Raw genomic sequence first — 15,786 nt, 5'->3', positions numbered from 1 at the left:
GTGCAGATAACGTTGGAATCATTCCTTATTATTCTGCGTGGAACAAAGCTCTGGTACATCTTACTCATTCATGATGGATTCTTCAGAGGGAATTATTGTTGTTATGAGGAAACCTACATCGCCACAACTACAACTACAACCGAGCCTCAGAAAGGAAGCACAGTTGTGACTTCTTCCGTTTAACAGCCGTTATCATGTAATCTATCACGATTTCATGAATGGCTTTTGTGGTTAGTGAGTACAAAAGTAATTCTTAGAAGAGAAAATTAGGTCTGGACTTGAGAGGAACTGTGTAATTAATTTGTACAAATTGCAAGTTTAACGAGTTGGATCTAGTTTGTGTATGAGTTGCAGTTTTGTAATATGTAAATAGTTGTTTCTTCTTATTATGGAAATACATGTTTCTCTTCAACTAAAATCTTTCTTATTTCCAAAGTTTATCATGAATAGACCATGGGTTAAATTTTCATTCAAATCATTCAGTAGATACATGTACTCATATGAGATTACACTGGAAATTAAAATCAAGATTAGTCCAACTTTTTATATAATAGTGAACAACTGGTTGTCATATTTGCAATTTTGCAGTGGTCTGTTTCATGCAGGTGATGTTGCTTTCGTCAGTAGACATGTGGAAAAAAATTCTAGAGGAAATCGTCCATTAATGTTACACCTCATGTTACACATTCAAAAACCCCCAATTAGTTTTCAAAATGTTGGCAATTTTCAAGATTTTTAAGCTCCACCTACATCCTAAAGCTACTTATCGGTTTTTCTCCATTTTGTTTCCATTTTACCCTCCTTATCTGTGATTGGATTATTACATTTTATATTAGAAGAATAAGTGCAAAATTTTCAGTGAGGAATCATAAGCTACAGGAGGTTTACATTGAAGAATCGTTTTGTAGCATAAGCCATAAGCAATTTAAAACTTTAACATCCATATAAAACATAGTTTTTCTATAGTTGAAGAATTTATAAAAGTTTAAACCATTACTATATATTTTTAGATCTGAATTTTTTTGATAGTAATTTCAAAATTTTGTAATCGTAAGTTAGCGTAAGATTTTTCATTCCGCTATTTTAGACCACTAATCCCATTTGACTTCATTATAGGCTAAAATAAGCACATGATGCAATAGTTAGTTAATTTAATGTCATTCCACTCATGCCATTTGCCTTAATTATAGGCTAAAATAAGCACACGATGCAATAGTTAGTTAACTAGTTTGTTGTACTTCATACTAAGTATAAATACTTATATGTTTTTTCACTAAGAAGTGGCTGCCTTCCTTCATACTAGGAAATAAGTTTTAATTAGTTTTGTTTACTTGGTACTAAGTATAAACACTTAAAAATGGTCGTATTCATGGAAACTAAGGGAAAAACACTAGAACTCTAAAGAAGTGGTAATGCTAATTTTAAGTTATTTTTCTATGTAAATATATAAATATGTTTTCTTTCTATCCATATATATTTCAATGAATTCAAATTGTTATTTTCTAACTTAGGAAATATTTCATTTTTCTATATTTGTAAATTATTTAATTTCTTTTGTAAAATAGCTATACTCTATTTTATCCACTATATTGTATTTTATAAAACATATTCATACTGCATTTTATTAGATGTACCTTATTTTCTTTCGAGTGGTCATACCTTATTTCTTTCAATAGCCCTTGCAATTATTTCATAAAAAGTAGTTGTAGTAAATTATATAGCAACATTGTAGCCCTAGTAATAGATTTATTTTCTACAAATAGTATATTTGTTGAATTGAATTTTTGCAGATATAAAAAGCTAGTTTTATCATTATAAGAATTTTTAATTGTTAAATTGACTTTAAACTAATGTACATATTAGTATTCACTATTGACTAGTTTAATTGAGCCAATTATAGTATGTAATTACCTCTATATCACTTGTTAATAATTGGTAATTGTTAATAATTGGTAAATTCACTTACAGACCAGTAAACGTGAAATGAATAGCCAAATTGAAAGATCATGACACAACATTGATATATAAAGTAGATTCTATATAGGAGATTGTAGGAGCTTGTCACGTGCAATAGATTTGGATTATTCATCCGACCATTAATTCAATGGATGGTGTTTGACATGAAGAGATTGAAATATGTTACTCATGAAGTAGACGGTGGGATTGAAACAAAAAAAAACATAACATCATTGATGTTGTTGTTATGGTTGAGAACATGTTGAATTTATACCTAGGAAAGAAAAATGATATTCTACCAGAAACATTAATGTGTTTTTTTCTTCATAAACAACTATGTTTGGCACATAAAAATTTGGTTTTACTAGCATTTTTTTAAAAGTTTGAAAATTGACCCCAAAAAATAAAATCATCATTCCAGTATCATCACTTTTTCGTTTTGAAGCTATATTTTTCACAAAAATTTCGTAGTAAATTTTGTAGTCACTACCATTTTTAAAACATGTTCAAAATTGACCCCTAAAAAATAAAATCATCGTTCCAGTATACACACTTTTCATTTTTAGCACTGTTTTTGATGTTTATTCGGGGTTTCTTGGCCAGAGTTCCCGTTTTGAGTTTATAGTTCCCGTTTCAAAGTTTACATCTAAGAGAAAAGGAGTCTAAGAGACTTTGGGATGTGAAACCCAATGGTCAAACCATGTACTATAAATGTATATCTCTTGTTAATAAAAATGGATTCTCATGTTTTATCTTTCATATTCTATTACTGCCAATACTCTATTGCTACCCATCTGTGCTTAACATGGTATCAGAGCAAGTATGTTCATAATTTTCTCAATCTTTTGTGAGCCACCTATTTTTGTGTGGCCTTTGTAAAGCTACGCATCGATTATATGTTGGTTGTATATGTGATATGGTGATGGCACATATATTTTGAAGATCGATTATATTCTGGTGTATATGTGCATTGGATTGATAACCTACGGTGTAGTGACAACTTGTGCATTGATCCTCTATGACGAGTTCCATGCTGTATACATTTTTGTGTTGAATGTGTTTTAAAGACCATAAACTATTCTTTGTTGGTATTGTGTTGAAGACTCTGTATGGTGAGCTTGAATTGTTTAAGTATGTAAGGTTTGGTATGGTGCATTGAATCGTTTTGAAGGATGTAAATGCACTGTGAATTCCATGAAAAAAAATGTACATCCCTATCTCTAGCTATTTGTATTCATTCGACTTAGGATTGGACGGTGGATACCTATTTTCCTATTTTTAGATGGATAGTTTGAAAGGGTATTTTTAATTGTAACATTGTAAAATCTATGTTGGTTAATGCATTTGGGGAGCAACTAAGGCATTGTGGTTAATGTTCTGTCCAACTTCCAATAAGCCCTCTCTCTTCAAAGTCAGTGTTTCAATCTTCTGTTGGCCTAGTGTTTTCCTTAAAAAAGACTGAAAAATTACTCAACTCTTCGGACATGCCTCGCATCTACCATTATGTGACCTTCTACGACCTAAGATAACGCCAGATTATCTGACATGTTGTCATTTCCTACCAAGCTTGTCTGAGATTCCTTAAATAATGCGTTATTGGCAGGCTTCATTTATATAATTTGAATGGCTTTGTGACATAGTGGGCTCATATCTTGTAGGACCAACGGAGGAAAATTCCAGGTGGGATCTTTGTATAGAAAAGGGACAAAAGGAACCGAAAATTGACATACAAGAATGAGTTGGAAACAGGAAATATAGTAATAAAAATAGAGTGATTTCTTGTGACAATTTGCACTGCCATTCTCTTCACTGATAGAAGCACAAAAGAATGATTTTACCATACAAAGTGTTATTCTAATTTGAAAGTGGCCACTAATCCGATGGAGGTCTCAAACATGGGAGCTTGAGAATAATATTAAAGTTGTAATTGAAGGTCACCTTTCCTTGAAGTAGCCTAGCTCCAAATCCATCACCACCACTACTTCCACCAGTGGAAACCCCTTTCCATGAAGAGTTTCTGCCACTGCATCCCACATCAGTGTGAGGATCTTTGACGTCGGGGCCAAGTCCGCGAGCCATAAACAACGGTGTCGTGGATATCCTCTCCTCTACTCTTTTCGATGTGTAAAGATTCTCACTATTTCTCTAGTTGCAATAAACTTACCCCCATTGTGCGAATATGCCAGGCAAGTCAATGCCTTCGGGGTTCTAGAGGCCCCAAGGAACCAGATTTGGTGATTTGCATCAACATTTTACATGACAACGACACACCCAGAAAGTGGTATTCAAGTGTGCCACAAGGATCCAATCTCCGGGCTTTCTTCTTTAAAAGCCTCATTCTGAACTGTGAGGGTCTTACTTAGAGACGTGACCTGTGTGAGCCTCAGATTTTAAATAATATGCAATATAAGCAGCCTCTTGTTCGAAGAAAACATTTAACTACATGATACTAGCATGAGTTGGCCTGCAAAAAATGAAAGAACTATTAAAAAAGGTGAAGGCATCAAGAAGGACAGATTCAAAATAAATCTCTAGCAAAACCAAATGGATGGTTGTGATTCCTTGTTTGGATACTATCAACAGAAGAGATTCTAAGGCCTCTGCATGATTTGAACTGCGGGTCCGACTTGCCAAATTGTTTAACAACACTTGAGACCCGGGCTCTATCACTTCCACAACACTGGCCACCATTACTACATATATGCAGTTTCTGGTCACTGTGCCACTGGCCAGAAGGTGAGTAGTTTCTCCCCACATTTTTCCATCATTGGCTCCTATGTCTGCTCTTGATTCAGTAGATCCACATATACTGAAGTGCATATGGTATTAGTTGAATGCCTTCTGAATGCAAGGGTTGAGATTCTTGGATTTATTATTGAAGGAAGAGGTCGAGCTACCCTTGTGTATATTCTTGGAGTTTGAGTCATGTCTCCGTTGCTGGTATTAGTAGAACCAGGACTGAAATTTCACTCTTTTTGGTTGAACGTGTTACCTCTCCCATCCCTTGTTGAAATATTACTACGCAGGAGATAGATGGCCAATCTACACCATGCGTTATCACTTTTAAATTTTCTCTACTAGAATGAGAGGTTGTACCCGTATATCATTCCTAGGAATATTCAAAAACACTTGACGGACTACTAGTGAGGCTATGGAATTCATTCATGTGCATGTATATAAGCATTAAGGACACATAAGTTCTAGTGTTGTTGAATTTTCTCTTATGGTATGTCATGTTGTTGTAGCTGAGGATATGTAGAGGTCAAGATCCTCATTTTCCTCACGCTGGAGCGTATACAGGTTCCTTGTTTTTCCTATATACATACAACTTGTATCAGCATATAGGTCTGTATCAGTATATTCAAATCTTCCATATATCTCCTCATTTTCTCTCACATTGATCCGTATAATCTTTGAGTTATATATGAATAATACATTGTTGGTTTGAAAAAAATGTCATTATTATGAGTTTTTCTTGGTACTCTTGAACTGGAGAAAATGGGGAAAGCTTATGAAGTATTAGAATTTTTGAAAAATCTGTTACAGTCTACTACTAATGACACAATAAAAATCAAAAAATCCTTTCTCTATGACATTAGAATTTGTCTGCAAAATGCACAAGAGAAGATAGAATTTTTGGATCTTAGATCTCAACATCAACAAAAGTAATTAAAACAGAGGAGTTATTCTGAGCATGTTTCTGTTCAGAACATTGAGACCGCAACCCATTAAAGCAAGTCAATAATGTTATAGTTGGTTCAGATCTAGTGCCCAATAAAGCAGCAACTGTACATGCAGATGCAAAAACTCAGTCTGCACTTCCCAAGCCCATCATCAGACCTTGGGAACAACTTTTCCACAACAAGCACAAAACTGGTCTTGGATATGACAAGGACTTGTCCTTTCATATTCCAGACTACTCAAAGCAATTCAATTTCAAAATGCTGGATTTCTTGAGGATGATTCATCTTCACCTATTCTTCATGATATTTCACCTCCAACTATTCCAGATTCTGCCCCTCTTCCACAACAACAACAACAACAATATATTTTGAAATGCCAACACTGTGACCCAGTTGGCCATTTGAAAAATCACTGTTTTGATCTTCATCCATGTAATCACTGTCATAAAACAACTCATTCTTCACATAGATGCTTCATAAACAAACGTCCTGCAAGAACAAAGATTCATCTTTGATGGATCACTTCTTGGAAATGGGCATCAATAGCCAATATGATATTCCAATCACATGTCAGAACTTGTTCCAAAGTATTGAATAGTCTTGCAGTTGAGTTTTCTCCATCATCTCACCTTGTATCTGACAGGGGGGGAAATGATGGTCATCTACAAGTTTCAAAGTCACATCAAGCAAATCTGAGCCACAACTTGTCACACCAGATTCAGAGTTGTAGCTAGAGACAAAGATGCCCCTAAGCATGCCTTCAGTTGGTAATCTGGGACACTTCCTCTAGTAGAAGACTTCAACTTCTTGCCAGTTTCGGAAGAATTCCAGGAAAAAAATTAAGAACGATTCCTCTAGTATAAGACTTCATCTTCTTGCCAGTTTTGGGAGAGTTCCAGGAACTGCATTAAGCATTCTAGAGTTGTTGGTCATCCTTAAACCATCACAGGTTGAGACTTCCCTTTTCAGGTTGAAGTTCCCCCTTTTATGCGGGGTGAGACCTCCCTTTATTGGTTGAATATTTCCCTCTTCAAAACAATAGGAGCACTTCCTATAGCAGAAGACTTCAGCTTCTTGCCACTTTTGGAAGAGTTTTGGGAACTACGCTAAGCCTTCCAGTGTTGCTGGTCATCCTTAAACCACCACCCTTTATACCAACATTTCAGAGAGCAGATTCCGCCTAGTGTTGCCATGCATTTTTGCACATTTTTTATTGCAGCTCTCTTCTTGGACTCATACATAACCCTTCGGATTAAGGGGGGGAATGTTGGACGCCTAATCCTCAATGGGTTAGTGTGGAAGCCAAATAGACAAAAGGAGTCGAAGAGACCTTGGGATGTGAAGCCCAATGGTCAAACCATGTACTATAAATGTATATCTCTTGTTAATAAAATGGATTCTCATGTTTTATCTTTCATACTCTATTATTGCCCATACTCTATTGTTCCCCATGTGTGTTTAATAGAGCAGAGTCTATTATGGAGACAATCCATTCAGATGTGCACGGACCATTCTCAATAGCATCCATGGAAAAACACAAGTATTATGTATTTATTATTATTATTCATGTAAATGTGGGTTTTTTTATGAAAAAAAGGATAAAACTTTCACAAAGTTTTTTGAGTTCAAATAATTGGTAGAGAAAGAGTCTGGCAAGAAGGTTAAAGCTCCACAGAGTGATAATGGTGTTGAGTATGTCTCTAATGAGTTTAAGAACTTTTGTGTAGTGGAAGGGATTAAGCGAGAGTTGACAACACCCCATAACCCTCAACAGAATAGGGTTGCCAAGAGGAAAAGCCAGAGCATAGTAGGGGTAGCAAGGGCGATGCTGCATGATCAAGGCCCACCAATACACTTCTGGGTTGAGGCATTAAACACAACGGTTTATGTTCAGAAGCGTAACCCACATTGGGTACCTATGATGAAGACACCAGAGGAGGCCTATTTTGGTAAGAGATCAGATGCTCATCACTTCAATATTTCTAGGTCATCGTTTTATTTCCATGTGACAAAAGATGTAATGAAGAATCTTGAGCCAGCAACAAAGTTGGCGAGATTTATGGGGTACAATGATACAACCCACAACTATCAGTTGCACATGCTGACCAGTCAGATGATAGTGGCGCACAGAGATATTAGGTTCGATGAGGGGAAGTCCATGTGAGTATCCCTTGAGAGGGAGCTTGAGCTACATGCAGATGAGGATCTTTTAGCTCCTAAGGTTGAGGGACCTCAGATTGATGTGGAGTAACCACATGCAGAGGTTTAGAGAGTGGAGACATCCAGTCAGGTATAGTCTTCCAAAGAAGGAAGAAAGTGCACTAGAGAGGCAAATAGAGTGTTGGATGATGCACAAGAGAATGTGGGAGCACCCTCTTCTCATCGCAAATAGAGGAGGTCACGATAGTGGTACACTGGATACATGGCACTTATGGATGCATGTGTTGTGACATAGCCATCTTCCTTTTAGGAAGAAATGAAACAACCAGTTTGGGTTGATGTGATGGTGGAGGAGTATGACTCCATATTTCAAAACAATTTTTGGATGTGGTCCCGATACTAGAGGAAAAGTCAGTTGTGAGTTCCCGTTGGCTTTACAAGGTAAATCAAGATGTAGATGGTAGTGTGGGGAAGCATAAGGCTAGATTTTTGGCCCATGGATTTTCACAGGTAGAGGCGATTGACTATGATGAGACCTTTTTCTCCTGTTGCAAGGTACTGATTAGTCACATATATTTTGGCACTATCAACAGAGACGAGTTGGAAGGTCCATCATATGGATGTGAAGACTACCTTCCTCAATGGAATGATTGAGGAAGAGGTGTACATAGAGCAGCCTGAAGGTTTTGAAACGTGGACCGTGAATCGCATGTGTGCCGAATCAAGAGAGCATTGTATGGGCTAAGGCAATCACCTTGTGCTTGTTTCGCCAAGATAGATATCTACTTCATTGATTTGGGCTTCACAAAGAGTGAAGCGGATGCAAACCTATATCACATAGTGGTGGAAGGTAAGATGATGATCATTGTAATTTATGTAGATGATCTTATATTGATAGGTGATGAGAATCTCATCAAATATTACAAGGAGGACCTTGCAAGAGAGTTTGAGATGAAGGACATGGGGCTCATGTATTACATTCTTGGCATGGAGGTATGGCAGAGAGATGGGGAGTTGTTTCTATCTCAGTGAAAATATGCCAACGAGATACTCCAGAGATTCCGCATGGAGAGTAATAAACCCATGAAGACTCCTCTAGCTGGTAACTTGAGGAAGGAGGATACCACTTCAGGGGAAGTAGTGGAGGATATTGTTTATAGGCAGGTTGTGGGTTCACTCATGTACTTGGTGAACACATGACTAGATATGTGCTATTCAATTAACCATCTTATCCAACTGATGGTTGGGCCTACCAAGTTGTATTGGAAAGCGACAAAACATGTATTGAGATAGCTTGGATGCACTACTAAGTTTGGAATATGGTACAAATGGAAAGAGGGAGTGAAGCTTCAAGGCTTCACTGATGCATATTGGGATGGGAGATCATCTGATAGGAAGAGCACATTAGGAGGGATCTTCAGTATTGATTCAGTGACAATTTCTTGGTAGAGCAGGAAATAGACATCAGATTCACTCAGTTCGGTGGAGGAAGAGTACATGGCTGCAAGTCAAGCATCATGTCAAGATGTTTGGATGAAAAATATACTGGTTGGTTTTCTTGGTCAGTATATGGATCCGATAGTGATTTATTGTAATAATAAAAGTTGTATCAAACTCTCTGAAAATCTATTTTTTCATGATCGGCCCAAGCATATTGATATCTAGTATCATCATCTGAGGTATTTTGTATTGACGCAAATCATGTTGTTAGATTACAATCCCATGGAGGAGCAAGATTCTGAGAGCTTGAGAAAGGCAATGTCAAGATGTAAACTCAAGTTTCATAGAGACAAGATTGGGGTAGTTGATAATCCCTTTCTTGTTGAGAGGGAGTGTTGAGAGATGGAAACACGAAATTCTAGTTTAATTTGTTCTTGAATTAAACATGAAATTAAATTCGAATTCTATTCTCATAACAACTTAAAATAGTTAAATGAATTTCATTAAACTTAACATATGAAATTCGATTTGGAAGTCCTTTTGTCATCATGTGTATGTTCTCCCTACTTTGTAGGAGTTTATTGTGAGTTAGTTATGAGTTGTGAAATAGAATTTTGTGAGTCAGCTCAGTTAAATTAGTTCTCAAACTGATTGAGAGAACAAATAATGAGTTAGAAATCAGTGGTGTCACTAATGAACTCCATGCATGCTACTCTAGTAAACTGAATATTTACTCATTAGAAACTCATGCATGTTGATTTTGAGAAAGATCGAATTGAGACTAGAGTGTAGGGATAGTTTACTATTTGTTTTAGATTTTTTTGAGTTGCACTAATAGTGCATGCATTTAGGAACTAATCCTTAATGGATTGCACAATTGTTAGAGGCTTTATTTCCCTTTAAATACAAGCTATCCTCCACAAGAATTACGCATTGGAATAAAGACTTGGAGAGATTGTGAAGAGGCTAATATTTGGCCTTGAGATTGCTTATTAGTTGGACATTTAATTTACTAAGCATTGGGATTTTTCTAGAGAGAACAAGAATTTTAATTTCATCTTGATTTTATAGATTGATATAAAACAGATAGGGGGTTTTGAGTTGTGGCTTTCCCTGGATATTTATTGTGTTATGTGCCTTTGGTTCTCTTCCTCTATCGATTATTGTTTGCTCGATGTTTATTGGCTTCTGCTGTAAATAGTAAAAGTAGATTCTTATTTCTTGCATTAGCAAATTGAATTAGCTTGTGAATCTATAGGATTTTCTACAATTATTGTTAGAAAATTATATATTATGGAGCAATGGAACACATAAAATATTGCACAAATATAAACACAGAAAACACACAAAACAAGAGAGACACAGATATATGTGGTTCACCCAGTTTGGGCTACGTCCACCCTAAACAGCCAATCCTTCCTTTCTATTATGCAACAAAATGAAGAGACACGACCTACAGCAAATCCGCTGTAATATCCTCATTTTTCCCTCACAGTCTCGCCTCTCTGTTTCTCGCTCACAGAATACACATCTATTTTATAGCCTCAAATACAATACCCTCATACAAAGAGAGGGGTTGCCTTCTAGGGCGAAAAACCCTAAACTAAACATAATTTCTACCGTTAGATCATATGCGTAATGAACGGCCCAGATTGACTAGAAATTACTATACTTTTACAAGGAAAATTTACAGCTGTTTCTGAAACCCCCCGCCAGGGGGGGGCTCCCAAAGGTCACAGCCGCCCCACTGGACCCCCCCCGTAGCGAATATTTTACGGGCGGCGTTGCCGACCACATTTCGAAGTGGGGTCCTATGTGGTGATACCTTTGAATATAGAAGATAATCAGGCTCCACACCCAACAATCTCCTACTTGGAGACTGATTGTAGCAACTCCACCACTGCTACATTTTCTGGACAATGACTCCTCTTTGGACTTGGTTGTTTCTCATCTTCATCGTCATCCTTGAAGACCAACTGAAACTGAGCATATTCTCAGTTTCTCCCTGGTTACAACTTTTGTTAGCATATCTGCAGGATTCTAGCTAGTGTGTATCTTTTCCAGCTTCAACTCTCCATCTTCCAACACTGATCGTATGAAATGGTACTTGAGCTGTATGTGTTTAGTCCTGGAATGAAATGTTGAGTTCTTTGCAAGATGAATGGCACTTTGGCTATCACTGTATAACGTGCCCATATCATGCTCCTTACCCAATTCACGCATAAACCTTTGTAACCAAATCAGTTCTTTACTAGCCTCTGTAGCAGCAACATACTCTGCTTCCGTTGTTGAAAGTAAACAACACTTTGGATTTTTGAAACCCAACTGACAGTTATTCCTCCAACAGTAAATACATATCCTGTAGTTCTCCTCCTATTATCTCTGTCACCTGCCATATCTGCATCAACGTATCCCTGTAGAGAAATGTTTTCACCACCAAAGCATAATGCTTGATTTGTGATACCTCTCAAATATCTAAGAATCCATTTCACTGCCATCCAATGTTCCTTTCCTGGATTGTTCATGTACCTGCTTACAACTCCCACTGCATGTGCAATATCAGGCCTTGTGCAGACCATTGCATACATTAAGCTTCCAACTGCTAATGCATATGGAACTTTAGACATATAATCCATGTCTTCTTGGGTCTTTGGGCACATTTCCTTGCTAAGTTTGAAATGGCTAGTAAAAGGTGTACTAACTGGTTTTGCATTGTGCATGTTAAATCTTTACAACACCTTTTGTATGTATTCATTCTGAGACAATGTTAATTTACGATTTTTTCTGTCTCTAGTTATTCTCATACCAAGGATTTGTTTTGCAGCTCCAAAATCCTTCATTGCAAATGAATTTGCCAATTTTCTTTTGAGCACATTTATTTCCTGCATGTTAGATCCTGCAACAAGCATGTCATCTACATACAATAACAATATAATATAGCTGCCATCATTTTGTTTTTTCAAATAAACACAATGGTCAGAGTGACATCTAGTATAACCTTGTTCAGACATAAACTTGTCAAATTTTAGATACCACTACCTTGGAGCCTGTTTTAAGCCATACAAGCTCTTCTTCAACCTGCACACTAGTTTCTCCTTCCCTTTCACCTCATATCCTTGTGGCTGCTGCATATATATCTCTTCCTCCAAATCCCCATGGAGAAAGGATGTATTTACATCTAACTGCTCAAGATGCAAATCTTCAGCTACTACAAGACTTAAAATGGTTTTTATTGAAGTCATTTTAACAACAGGAGAAAATATTTCATCAAAATCAATACCTTTCTTCTGTGCAAATCCCTTCACCACAAGTCTAGCTTTATACCTCTGTTTTCGTCCATCTTCTTCCTTCAGCCTGTAAACCCATTTATTCTTCAATGTAGTTTTTCCTACAGGAAACCTGACTAAATCCCAAGTCTGGTTATGCATTAAGGAGTCCATCTCTTCTTCCATGGCTACCTCCCACTTCTTCCTGCTTTCAACCTGCATTACTTCTCCATAACATTCGGGTTCACCGGAATCAGTCAACAATAAATAATATAATGAAGGAGGGTATCGTTCAGGGGGTCTACTTATCCTGGTAGATCTTCTAACACCACTTTTAGGTGTTTGGGGTGCATGTTGTTGTTGTGGTGGTTGTTGTTGTTGTGGTTGTTGATTATTATTATTTTCAGGCACCTTTCCTTTTTCAGTGATTTCATCAAGAACTGTGTATTCCTTGTTTTCCTTTTCTCGTTTCTTTTCCTGCAACTGATTCTTATACAAGACCTTTTCATTGAATATTACATCTCTGCTCCTAATGATTTTGTGATTTTCCTAATCATATAAGCGATAACCAAAATCATTAACACCATATCCAATAAAGGTACATTTCTTTGACTTTGCCTCGAGCTTTGTTCTATTTTCGTTATTAATATGGACAAAGGCCTCACAACCAAAAGGCTTTAAAATAGAGTAGTTTACCTTTTTACCTGTCCATGCTTTCTCTAGAACACCACCATCCAAGGAACGTGAAGGCCCTCTGTTTATTAGATAAACAACAATATCTACAACATCTGCCCAAAACTGTAAAGGCAATCCTGCATGCAATCTCATGCACCTTGCATGCTCCATGATTGTTCTGTTCATCCTTTCTGACACACCATTTTCTTGCGGTGTTCTTGGAACTGTCTTCTCTCTATGAATTCCATGCTCTGAACAGTACCTATCAAACTCTTTGCTGCAATATTCACCTCCATTGTCTGATCTAAGACACTTCAATTTCTTTCCTGTCTCAATCTCAACCAAAGCTTTCGATTTCTTGAAAGTATCAAATACATCAGATTTAATCTTAATACAATAAATCCAAGTTTTTCTAGTCACATCATCAATAAAAGTAACATAATAACGAGAGCCACTGAGAGATGATACCTGAGCAGGTCCCCATACATCTGTATGCACAAGCTCTAATTTTTCATTCTTCTTTTCTTTCCCAACTCTCAGAAATTTGACTCTCTTCCGTTTTCCATAAATGCAATTCTCACAGAAGTCCAAATCAACATTCTTCAAACCCGACAACAAATTCCTTGAGTGAAGAATCTTCATCCCCTTTTCACTCATGTGTCCGAGCCTATGATGCCATAATGCTGCATCTGGTCCTTTGGAAGTTAAAGCATTAACATAATTAGAAATACCATTGCATAAATACAATGTACCAACCTTTTCGCCTTTTTCTATTACCAAGGCTCCTTCGGTTACCTTCGAAGCTTTATCTGTGAAAGTTGTCACACAACCTTCACCGCCTAACTGCCCTATTGAAATCAGATTTTTCTTTAGATCTCGAACATGCCTTACCTCCTTTAATAGCCATTGGTTTCCATTCTGCTTTTTTACAAGAACCTTACCCATTCTAACGATTTTACAGGGTTTATCATCACCCAGACGAACTTGTCCAAAATCTCCTTGAACATAGTCATGAAAGTATTTCTTATCAGGTGTGGCATGGAATGAAGCCCCTGAATCTACCACCCAGGAATCAATAATATTTTCGAAAGAATGAATCAAAGCATCTTGTAACACCTCACCTGTCACATTTTCTTCATGATTGTTTTCTTGCTATGCATCTCCTTCTTTTCCCTTCCGAGATCTACAGTCTTTCTTTAGGTCTCCTTTCTTTCCACATTTCCAGCACACTATCCCCAATCTGGACTTGGATCTGCCTTTCCTTCATTTACTACAATATCCTAAGCTCTTTCCTCTTTCCATTTTTCTTCCTCTAGACTCTGCACTCAAATCATTTCTCGATGTCTCACCAGAGCTTTTCCGTCGCATTTCCTCGCTAAGGATAGCACTGACAACATCATCAAACTTTAAAGTACTAGATCCAGAAACGAAGTTACTAATGGCCATTACCAAACCATTCCAACTTTCTGATAATGAGCACAAGAATAACAGAGCTCTAACTTCATCATCAAAGTTTACCCCTACAAAACTTAACTGACTTGTAACTGTATTAAAATCATTTAAATGGTTTGCAACACATCCACCTTCCGACATATTCATATTAAATAACCATTTCATTAGAAATACCTTGTTTGAGGCCGAGGGTTTTTCATATAGTTTCGACAACGTCTGCATCAAACCCTCTGTCGTGGTTTCCTTCAAAATTTTGTAGGCGACTGACGCAGCAAGGCACAACCATATTGTTCTAAGTGCCTTTCTATCGAGAAGGTTCCATTCTTCGTCTTTCATACCCGTCGACATCTTTGTTTTTCCACCCAATGGTAGGTATAAATCTTTCTGATACAGATAATCTTCCATCTGCATCTTCCACATCGAGAAGTTTTGGCCATTAAATTTCTCGACCCTAAACTTACCATCTTCCACCATTGCTCCCACTCGAACCAGGAACCCTTCTTTCCTATGAGTTTATCAGCCAAATAGACCTTCGGCTCTGATACCAGTTGTTAGAAAATTATATATTACGGAGCAATGGAACACATAAAATATTGCATAAATATAAACACAGAAAACACACAAAACAAGAGAGACACAGATATACGTGGTTCACCCAGTTTGGGCTACGTCCACCGCGAACAGCCAATCCTTCCTTTCTATTATCCAGCAAAATGAAGAGACACAACCTACAGCAAATCCACTGTAATATCCTCTGTTTTCCGTCACAGTCTCGCCTCTCTGTTTCTCGCTCACAGAATACACATATATTTTATAGCCTCAAATACAATACCCTCATACAAAGAGAGGGGTTGCCTTCTAGGGAAAAATCCCCTAAACTAAACATAAGTTCTATCGTCATATCATCCGCGTAATGAACGGCCCAGATTGACTAGAAATTACTATACTTTTACAAGGCAAATTTACAGTTGTTTTTAGCTTCGGGGGCGCTACCCCTGAAACCCCCTGTTACACAGTAATTTGTCACCATCCTTGTTACTCCTCTTGGCGTACCTTGGAGGACTCATTCCGGGAGTTATAAGAAGTGACAAAGTCTAAAAACACTTGCATTATGTTCCCCTAAGTATGTACTTCATGTTCCCAGAAGACACCTC

The sequence above is a fragment of the Pinus tabuliformis genome, chromosome X (assembly GCF_031772625.1).
Source record: "Pinus tabuliformis cultivar Carrire ecotype Pingquan chromosome X, CPIR1, whole genome shotgun sequence".
Classification (NCBI taxonomy): domain Eukaryota; kingdom Viridiplantae; phylum Streptophyta; class Pinopsida; order Pinales; family Pinaceae; genus Pinus; species Pinus tabuliformis.
Note: the sequence above shows the minus strand (reverse complement) of the source record.